An 11,597-nucleotide genomic window follows, 5' to 3' on the forward strand; every position below is an offset into this window, starting at 1 on the left:
AGTGATTCTACACTTGTCGGCACGATTGCATCATGGTCATCTCAACGTTTTCATCCTTAAATAAAGTAATTAATCCAAGCATGTTCACTACACAGAACTATAACTGACTTCCATGTGTTCGAAGCGGACCGTTCGAAGCATATCGATGGCAATTACTGTAGGCATACAGTTTTGCAGAATTTTGACGTAAAGAAATATCTGTATATGCATTTTGTAAGTCAGAGTTAATTCGTGTTTACAAAAGATTGACATAGCGGTGAGGTGAAACTTTTAAACAAAAAACGAACTGAAGGGTGCAAAAGCATGAAAACTCGTCTGTAGTTCACCTATTTAACCCATTTATTTCATAGATGTTACCTCCCTTTGACTTTGGAAGACTTGACAGTTTGTACACTTAATTCACTTCTTAGGTGCATTGTTATCAGCATTACCTGATAAAGATTGTTGCCACTGAGAATTTAGAGGTGACTGAAAACTGAAAAACTCCACAATGTAAGGATCAGACAAAAATAATATTGATACGAAAGTATTGATCTGTTACTAGAAATAAATATTGTGTACCATAATAATCGTGAATATGTTTGAATAATAAATAATGCAAAATTGAATTTAGTGAGCTTTAAAGGAATTATTTAAGTTTTTCAGTTTATAGTTCCATTCATGTAACAAAGTCACTCAATTGTACTTGATTGAACAGCTTTTACCTCATTTTGTATGTCTGTTACATCTTTATTTACTTTAAAAGGAGTCACTATTTGGTATTTAAACAAAAAAATGTAAATATGCATTCTAATCCTACAATGTAAGACTTCAGTGCTGATAAGACATGCAAAACAAATATCAACATCGAGGTCTTACATTGTAAGACTAATATAGATATATTCTAGATTCTCACAGTCATGATCTCTTATATTTTAAGCTCTGACCAATTTGTAATTTGTCATACCTGCCCAAAATTGGTAAAAAGAAATTAATTTACATCAAAATTGCTTAAATCAAGTTTGTGTTTTTGCCTATTATTATTATTATTATGAAAACAATTGCAAATCATAATATAGGGGAATGCACCAATGTACATGCCCAAAAGATGTAAATAATCGTGTGTTTGTTTTGATTTTTGATTTTTTAGTATATGGTGTATATAGTAACTGATCTGAGTGTAATGTATACATGCTTTTATTTAGGCTGATAAATTGCTAAGTATTATTGTAGGTGTGGGGCTGATTTTTCAGCCTAGCTTTTGATATACCATGCTGAAATCGAGCCTTAGCCGAATCCATAGGATGGAGTGAGAAACTTAAAAATTATATGCCTTGGATGAATACAGTTATTACTGTTGATTCCATTCACATAAGAAGACATTGCAAGAGAATATAATATAATATATTATTAAAATAATATGTATGACTGTGTCAACTCAACTGAATCTACATTTTTCTGCTTATCCTACATTCTATTGGAGAGGGGATGACAAAATTTGGGAGACAAATACTAACAAAGAGATGTAACTATGACTCTGAGTGAAGTTAATTCAGGAAGTGAATGGTGCTTATTTTCTAGTTTTTGCTTCATTTATGTCTGGAATGAATAAAAGTTCATAATGGCCTACTACTTACGTTTTTTTTTTTAAATGTAACTAGAACCGTGCGTTTTTTTACCATTGAACTTGGCTGAACCAATACATGTTTCCTTTCACAATCTCAGCTTAGGCAAACACGCATTTTAGTCACCAGTGGACTTGTTGAGCTGAAACAATGAAAATGGTTCTGATCTGACCTTCATGAAAGCCGTTTTGAAAATCTGGGCATCGCTACGTCTCCTAGTTGGAAAGTCATATCAACATTGGGCCTTAACCTGTAGTTGGCCCTGAATGAAAATGATGAGGATCTGAAATCCATTAAGGCCACCCTGATGTCCATCTTAAAAATCTTGTTATTGCTGCATCTCTGGAACTAATGATGACACAGAGTTTGTATAATAAAAAAAATAATCATATCATGCATGTCATTATACAGATGGTGCCAATTTTATATCAGGTATGACTTATGTTATGGCGCTCTTAGTAGTTTCTGTCGCTACTGCTAAATGGTTTCTAATCAATACATGTGGTTTTTCTAATGGTGTCTAGTTTGTCCTAAATGATGGTGCTGATGTAACATCTAGTATGACTGCCATAGCATCTAATTTGAAAACCATATCTCAAGAGAATGTCAGAGCTAGATTCAACTCTCAATGGTGGATAAAAAATTAGAAATGGTATTTCATTGAATTCCAGGAAATTCTTTCAAACAGCAGAGTATCAGTCCTTTTGAGGGATACTTGTTTTTGTAGCATCCATGTAAATCAACAGTTTACCGTAACATTAAATGGATCTTAATTGAAGACTTTACACAGAACCTTGGTAATAAATTACTTAAAAGATCAATATTTTTCAAAATGATCTTTGTTCTCTGGAGGTTAAATACTTTTACAATATTCTGTATGCTCTTGAATTATCAAATCTGTTTTCATTCTACCTCGGGTTTTTTTGTTGTTTTTTTTCTCATATTGATTGATAATTAGAGTCCATAATTTGGAGGTAGGGCTATGGCACAGCAGCACATATAGTTTTTTTTTGTGAAACACAGTTTAGAAAAGTGCCTTCTGGGGAAAAAGCCCACCCAGAGATTATTGAACCTGCATCCTTTCAGTCACAAAACTGGCATGCTGACCATAGAGCCATCATTGCTGCTGTTTCCATTAGTTGCCTCTTACAACATACAGAAGGATGCATTGAGTCTTTTCTACCTACAGGAGTTAGCAAATTTTGGGGGTTAAAATAAATCTTTACTTATAACAAAACTTTAAGCTTTTGGAGGTGGATATATTATTTAATAGGTACAGTATGCTATCAATCTACGATGTTCTCTGAAATACTAGCAAATAAATCTTACAACAAAAGCTATAAGCTTATGGAGATGGATGTGATTAAACAGTATGCTAATGTTCTAGCAAATAGTATACTCAGAAATACTAGCAAAGCTTTTATACCAAATAAATCATTATAATACATTAGACACTGCAACTTTCAAAAACCAGCAAAGAGTCTGGGGTAGGGAAGAAAAGATATCACTCAGTCTCAATCATTTACATATTTTCTGCAAGTGTCCATGTATCCAGTTGTGTAATGTTGACTTTTGTCTTCTGTATTATTTTGGCTTTCAGTTATTTATAAATTTTAAGATGTACCATCTGAAGATAGTCCTCTGCGTACATGTGCTAATGTTTTACCTCACAAAAATAGTACATGAATCGTGAAACATTGTAGAAATCTTTCTTCGTTAACATTCTTTTAAGGAGCTTTATCAGAATTCAGCTAGATGCAAGAGCTTTTAGAAATTGTGCTATTATTACTAGGAGATGCAAATTTGCACTAGCCAAGAGTTTAAATTTGCTAGATTACCTTACACTGTGTCAGATACCATAATATACAGCATAGTTACACAAATTCAGCATTATTGGATATGAAATTTATAGCATATGCATTCATTAACATGCGCAGCCACAGACTGTGCATTATTTGATAGGATAGTATATTATTGTATTTAAAATAGAACATAACCAGAATGTTATAATGTCTAGAAAGTACATGTATTGATCTAAAGGCATTTCTCAAAACAGCGAAATGTAATCAAACAATCTTCCAGGACTAGTAGACCATTCAGTCTTGTATAATCTTTGCAACAAAAATAGAACAATTTCATGAATTCTGAATGAGTTACTATTTCAGTCAGAGGTTTCAAAATATATTGCACATGTGTATAGATGATGCTACAAAATGCTGTCAGTTATAAGCAGATATTTGATACATACTTACATATAGACATATATACAGACACACACACACACACACACACACACACAACTGAGATTCTAGAAATGTACCATTAATTTGTATAATGCAACATGTCCATCTCTGTGATTATTTCAGTATTTTGTATCTATTTTCAGATTAAAATGTGAGGTATAAGATTTGCCAGCGTCAAAGAATAAAAGATGACTGAAACAGATTATTTCTCCAGCTATGGAGACCTGTCAGTACATGAGCTGATGTTAAAAGATAGACCCAGAACTGAAGCATACAAAACATTTATTCAGCAAAATGCATTTCTTTTCCGTGATAAAATTGTTTTGGATGTTGGAGCAGGAACTGGGATTTTGTCCTTGTTTGCTGTCAGAGCAGGAGCAAAACGGGTTTTTGCTGTTGAAGCTAGTTCATTGGCAGATGGATGTGAAAAAATCATAAAATTAAATAAATTTGATGACAGAATCACTGTTATTAAAGGCTTGGTAGAGGAAGTTGAATTGCCAGAACCCAAAGTGGACATTATTCTTTCAGAATGGATGGGCTTTTATCTGCTTCATGAGTCAATGCTTGACTCTGTCATTTTTGCTCGGGAGAAATGGCTTGATAAGGATGGAATAATTCTTCCGTCAAGAGCAACAATTTATATTTCCCCAGTAAATATGCGAGAGTATTATGAGGAACATTTTGAATTCTGGAAGGATGTGTATGGTTTTGATTTTACACCATTACTCCTCTCTTCCCTTCAGTCAGCTCTGCAGAAGCCAGCCATTACAGCAATTAAACCAAGCCAGTGTGTTGCTACTCATAAGGTATTAGCAAACTTTGACCTAAGCAAAGTTAGTTTAGAAGAAGTTCAGTATCTAACAAACAAACTCGCTTTTGATGTTGATAAAGCTGGATCAATGCATGGATTTGCTGTGTGGTTTGATGTAGAATTTGATGCCTATGATAATGCACAACTTGACAGTAACAGGCCACATAAATGTATTGATAGTTCTTGCAATCACCCACCTCATTTTTCATGTGATAACCATGCTGAGCAATCATGTGAAAGTGTTCAGAAAATAATATTGTCTACCTCACCTGAATGTGCAGAGACCCATTGGAAACAAACTGTCTGCTTCCTACCAGCATCACTGCTGGTGGAAAAGGGAGATAAACTCTGCTGTAAAATCGAGCTCTCCCAAGATGAAGGTAACAAACGACATTACAATATCTCCATAGAGATGCTTGAAAGCATTGATGATGAAAGCGATGAGGAAGATGATGATTATGAAGATGAAGAAGACCTTGGAGAAGACCCGGACACAACACAACATCCCATCCCTTGCACATGCGGAGCTGCACGTTGCCGATTGATCAGTGCTATCATGGAAAAATATGATGAGGAACAGAGTCAGCTTGAAATGGAAGCAGAGTTTGTTGATGTTTCTGCAGAGGTGAATGCGGCACAGATACTTGATAATGACTCGGTTAATTTGGAAAGCTCTGAAGATGTTCAAGACATAGCAAAGTCAAACTAAATATTATACAGCAGATAATTTCTCATCACAACTTTACACATTAATTTTAAAAAAATTGAAGGTTTGGTTGCACTAAATAAAGGTCTGAAAAGATGGATGGTGCGCAATAAATCTCAGAAATTATTGGTGGATTATTCTTAAGAATTATTTTCATTTTATACCATTTTTCATTGATAAATTACTAACAGGAAGTCCAACCAGAAGCACCAAATAAATCACATAATCTCTTGAACTCCTTCAGTTTTATACTAATTTGGTAACTTTAAGGGATAATTGCTAAAAACTAGTCATGGTGGAAAACACCAGTTGGATAGATGTAGGGCATGGTGGCAATTAGATTAAAATAGAAATTTCCGACATTATAATGGAACTATGACATATACCAGCATGAGGTAATGTTCTGTTGATGGTTTATTTTACAAAAAACAGTTCACTGTTTTGATATTTATAAAAGTAATAAAGTTATTTGGAACATACTTACAAAGATAACTCTCCATAACACAAAGAGCAGCACTTTATATCAATCATGTGCAACCTCCTCCAGCTCACAGGTCAGATAAACAGTTTGTGAAGCCAAGTTCTGTGATGAAAGAAAAACAATTCACAGGCCAGATCCAGCCTGTGGACCATAGTTTGCACATGCCTGCTATATGATATGTTACTAAAAATAAATGCACCAGGGATTCCATAGGTCAACAGATGCCAGTCAGATGTACTTATTATAATTAGGTCTCAATTTTAATCAGACCACTATTCCTTACTGCTCAGACCTGTACAGCTTTTAACTATTATACCATTGTGGCTTTGTACTCTTTCAACCATTAATAAAAACTATTACATCAATTTATCGTAGGTTTACAATGCAGCTTTTAAATATTATACATCAGTTTTAAGTTTCCACCATGGCCAACTAAATACGTAACGATACAATTCTAGTGATGACAGGTATTCAGAATTTGATTTGGAAAAATACGGTGTCAGTGTAAAATGCTTCCACTACAACTGTGTATTGTAATTTGAAATATCTGTAATAATCAATCACATAATTTAATGTAAATATCAGATGTGCTTCATGTAACAAATATTTTAGGTTTATGATATATGGATCAATACAAACAATAAAGTGTTTGACTGTCTAATTTTAGTACTAGTCTGTTTTGACTGTATTTCTCTTTTAACAGACCTAGGAGCCTTTCTAAAATATTTTTGAAAAATTTGGGATCAGGTACACAGCCTCTTATTGTTCGGTTTTTGCTTATTTTCCAAATGTTTTCACACAGCAGACCATATTATTTCTATATTGCTATACAGAGTAAAAATACATATTGTTAAACAGACTATACATACTTCTACATAGAAATGCACTGGATGATCATAACCCCTATAAAGAAAAGCCCATTAAGAATGGAGTAGATAAAAACCCCGTCAGGAGCAGGGTAGATTAAAAGCACTTTAAGAACTGGGTATGGTAAAAGTGACACCAGTAACCGTTACATTACCTGTAGTGTGATGTCATGTATAGGTGTAATTCATGAAATGTTATTCAGATTGTAAGTTTCATCTGACACCCAGGTACTTATGCAATGAAACTTTCCTCAGTCATCCCCTCAATAAGTTGGCTTCCTCAATGACATGACTTCCTTTGTAGTTTAGCTTCTGTGGTAATCAGGTTTCCTTCGTAACTTGGCTTTCCCTGTTCCTGGATTCCTGTGTAACATGGCTTGCTTTGTGACATGGCTTGCTTTGTAGCTTGGCTTTCCCTGTTACCTGGATTCCTATGTAGTACGGTTTCCTTTGTAACATGGATTCCTATGTAACACGGCTTCCTTTGTGACATTGCTTGCTTTGTAGCATGGCTTTCTGTGTTAACTGGATTCCTCTTTAACATGGCTTCCACTGTAGTAAGACTTTCTTGGCCAGCTGTATTTGACAGGGTAATTTTTAAACCTCTGTATGCTTGCCATGCTATAAAATCTTCGTCGTCTTTAATATTGTTATGTTAGAACATCGTTTTGGACAATAGCGAATATAATCAAATGTTCAAGCGTATATATATATGATCCTGCATTTGACATGGATGCACCAGTACTCAAGGATGAGTGTGTGCGTGATCATCAATATTATTCTTATGAAGCGCGAGAACCAAACCAACGAACTCCAAGTCCAAGATACATCCAGTCTACCCACTGAGGCATTTATTGAAGTTCTGAGTAGACGTTCCATACGCTCCAGATGACAAATGCTTATCTGTTAATAATGGTATTATGGTGTTATTTAAAAGTGCCATGTATATGATTGATAGACAAATCAAAGTATCACAAGGAAGTTGATTTTACGACAATACTCGGTCTTTGGAGATATTCTGATGATTATTCAAGGCCTGCTGGTCCATCAATGATGTTCTCAAAGGATATTACAGACCATCCTGACAATACACAGTATGAGATGAGACCACCAAGAAGCCATGCTAACAACGCTGACAACTAGGTAGCCCCTGTAGTCCATGGCGACAATCTAGAATTTAAGCTAGGGTTTGCAATACGACGATCTCAAATTGATGCTCAAGGAAGATTCAGGTTTGTGATACCTATGTTCTGATACGTATCTTCAGATTCTGCAGACATATTAGCAAAGTTATCTTTGGGGCCAAACATAGGGTTGAGCTAGTTCAAAAGTCCACTGACAACGATGTAATGTGGCAAGATAATGCTGCAGCTGCAGGTAAAGTAACACTAACAAAACTTTCATTGCGGATGCCAACATTGACTCCATTTTTCGTGGATAGTGATTGTAAGTCAATGTTGCAGATAGCATCTTAACAGCGAATTTCAACACCATGACATATATTCGTTGCATTTCATGGTAACACAAGATTAGATAATCAAGAAATAAACCCAATGGTGTTTGACAGATTAGCAGTGTCTACAATTTCATTAAGAATAAATTGACATCAGGAACAATCCGAAGTCATAATACTGAGTTTCAAACAAAACAACGTAGCACGGGCATATCATAGTCTGATGAAATTCATGGATCGTGAGTAGAATGTTGATTCTGGTTTATAGATATGTCAGTGTGATTTCTCAACGCTGTATCTAATCTATTACTTTTCTTAAGAACTACTTCTATTTGTTCAGATAGTCTGTTGTTGATATTCATGTGCGAGCTAATGTTAATGATATACGGGTTATTCCCGGTGGTTACAAAGCAATCGATGTCATGCTGTCAGACAAAACAATGTTGCTTGAAGGTTTCGTGGACAAATGAGAGTCGATGATGTGCCCGTTCCAAACATGTAATAGTTTTCCAAACATGTAATTAGATCAGTCATGATGTTACAATGTCATATGATCACGTCAGTGTACTCTGACACCAGGTCAGATTAAAAAGTTGCAATCGGCATCAAATAAGAATTCTGGGGAAAAAATATCTCTGAAATCACATGTATAATTGACCTATGGTAAAAGAAGAAAGCTTTATTATGTTTTTTTCATGGGGGGAGGAAGTGTTATGTATATTTAATTTAATTGTTTGTTTGTTTGTTTTAAATGTTTTCCGTTACATGCAATTTTAATGTAATATTGTTTACTGAATTTGATATTTCCAGAATAGAGTTCAGTTCTGTTTGACCTGTCTGACTTTTTTTAAAAATTTTATTTTCTATGTAAACAACTAATAATAGAAACAGTGTATCTAGTTGCTGACCCTTTTTAAAAAAATCTTTCTCTGAGTAAGAATCATTAAGTTGGGTCATCAAGGTCATACCTGGAATACGTGACATAAAATGTGTCAATTGGTAAACAAACTTCTATTTTTTTCCAGAACAATGAATTTTTGATCCTCATTCGGGAATCTGTTTTGCGTCTTAAGTAGTCGTATAGCTGATGTTTTGATAAGACTTACATCAGTCGTGCTTTAACATCTAACACGTTAAGTTGTATTGTGTTGGAACCAGTTTGGGCTGAATTTTATTTTCTTCAAATTATTGAATTCAAGTGATTATTTCTCTGGAAATACAAAAATGCTATGATATAATTCTTGGACAAAGACATTCACCGGAATTTGTATGGAATTGAAAATTGGAATAATATTTTCTGTGTTTCAACAAGGGACTGTTGACATATCAGTACAAAGCCGACTATTACTGACGTCATCGCCTTCTATCTTGAATATCATGGTTTGTTACTGTCAACAAAGTTAAAATTTGATTTATCTTACAACTCTATGGTCTTAAACTAAGTCACCAAAAGAAATATACAAATTTAGTCAAATTAAACATATAATTTAATTATGTAAGTTATTAGATGAAAATGTAAGTGGAACTTAAAGTACTGTGGAAAAAATCACAGATAATCTTAAAAGTTCTATCACAAGTCGAAAAGTATAAAGTGTTCCGAATTAATTTCAATCTTGAATGTGCTGATGAACCAATTGTCTTAAATGTGCTGATTTATCACAATGATATAATCCAAAATGTCTTTGAATGAGTTCACAATTATCTCAAAATAGTGTTTTACTACAAAATGTCAATGAACACTGAAATTCAATGAATATTTAGAATCAATTATTCCTCTCAAATTAAAACTGCACAAAACTAAAATAATGACATTAAAATTGGAATGAATAAGTGTTTACTAGATTTTTGGTATATACAAACTGCCACCTGAATAATGGCACAACAAAATGTCCAATACCTAAGTCATTTCCAGTGGACATTTCCATAAAATTCGTAAACAAGGTCAGGTCAGTTTACTTAAATTAATAAAAACCTGACAAAACCAGGTAAAACCACAGAATTTCCAAGAGAAAATTCAATATCCTGAACTCAAAGCCAAGTAAACATATTGTAAAATATAACATTAGTCAGGTAGACTAAACTCTACCCTCAGTTATGGATAAAGGTCAGTCATTATAAAATAAATATACATAGCACTTCTTTTCCATTTTTAGCAACATACATGTATATATATATATATATATATATATATATATATATATATATATATATATATATATATATATATATATAACATTTGTTGTTGTTGTTGTGGGGTTTAACGCCACTTTTCAGCACATGATAGGCCATGCATGGCGACCAGTGTTAATGGTGGAGGAAGAACCACCGACCCACGAGAACCTACTGGCAAGCTTTCTCACATATACACATTGGCTGAATCCGAGACTCGAACCAACGCAGGCAGAGGTGAGATGGCAGTGATCTGTAACGGAGAGCGCTTTAGACCACTCGGCCACTCAGGGCCTCCTAAAAACATTCGTAGACATTAACATAAATTGTAATTGTGTGAAAAAGCAGCTTGATACAAAACATACCTTTTATGAAAAATGCCGTTAACGAAACATCCAGATTACGCAATGACCTGTATCCTGTATTGCTAAACTAGAGTAATAATATAAAGCTCCTGGAGTGTTTTTCTGAAAGTTTTCGAGCTGGATTCCCAACTTCATTGCCATATTGTATTATCACAACTCCTTTCCATCTCCTAGACACACACTAGATGAATACCCTGTGCAAGAAAGGTATGCACTTAGGCGGAACACCAAATGAAGATTTGTTTTAAATATGCGGCAGTGTCAAAAGTGTCATATTTTCTTATATCTTTTACATATGCTACTGCAATATGTAATTGGTACAAATCATCAGTTGTCGATATGTCAATGTTTTTCTTTTAAATGTGCAAATTCGTGTACGGAGCTGAAAGGATTTGACATTATAAAGCTGGTCACTCGCATCAAACGAACGACTCGATTGACAAAGGCTTTTTGTCAGTACTTTGCAAAGCAATGCGATTTAAGTCATTCTCGTAACACAAATTTGATTTAAATATGCGTTCAAAAGTAAGATCTAACTAAAGTTACAGATTTCCTATGAAATACAAATTATGACAGAAAGTAAACAGAAGCAGAAGATCGTCCTCACTGTTGTTGATATGTTGCGCGATATGATTTCGTAGTAGTGCTTTCTGTCATCAACTTATGTGTACACAATCTACAGACATGTATATACTTACATGCCATTGCCATAAAGATGTGAGTAGGATTGTCAGCAAACATTTTGTTTGCTATATATGAAAGGATAGAATGATGTTTTTATGTGAAGTTTAAAATTTGTTAAATCATTATTAACCATGTGTCATTAATTTCACTGCATAGTGCAATTTTCTAAATGGAACAAGTATGTGTGTGACGGGGTGGAGATCCAAACCCGA

General features: G+C 34.2%; 1 pseudogene across 3 annotated transcripts; it reads left to right on the forward strand.

The window, feature by feature from the left end:
- Window positions 1-130: 130 nt before the first annotated feature.
- LOC149772900 (uncharacterized) lies at window positions 131-6,514 on the forward strand (annotated as a pseudogene). Of its 3 annotated transcripts, XR_016417541.1 has the most exons (3): window positions 131-213; window positions 3,991-5,656; window positions 5,691-6,514. The product of XR_016417541.1 is annotated as an uncharacterized LOC149772900, transcript variant X3 (transcript). The 3 variants fall into 3 exon arrangements; XR_016417539.1 differs by having other exon boundaries at window positions 3,991-6,514; XR_016417540.1 differs by lacking the exon at window positions 131-213 and adding an exon at window positions 1,722-1,968 and having other exon boundaries at window positions 3,991-6,514.
- The last annotated feature ends 5,083 nt before the right edge of the window (window positions 6,515-11,597 follow it).

This window comes from Sinohyriopsis cumingii, unplaced genomic scaffold (assembly GCF_028554795.1).
Source record: "Sinohyriopsis cumingii isolate HCF-2022 unplaced genomic scaffold, ASM2855479v2 utg000974l, whole genome shotgun sequence".
Taxonomy (NCBI): domain Eukaryota; kingdom Metazoa; phylum Mollusca; class Bivalvia; order Unionida; family Unionidae; genus Sinohyriopsis; species Sinohyriopsis cumingii.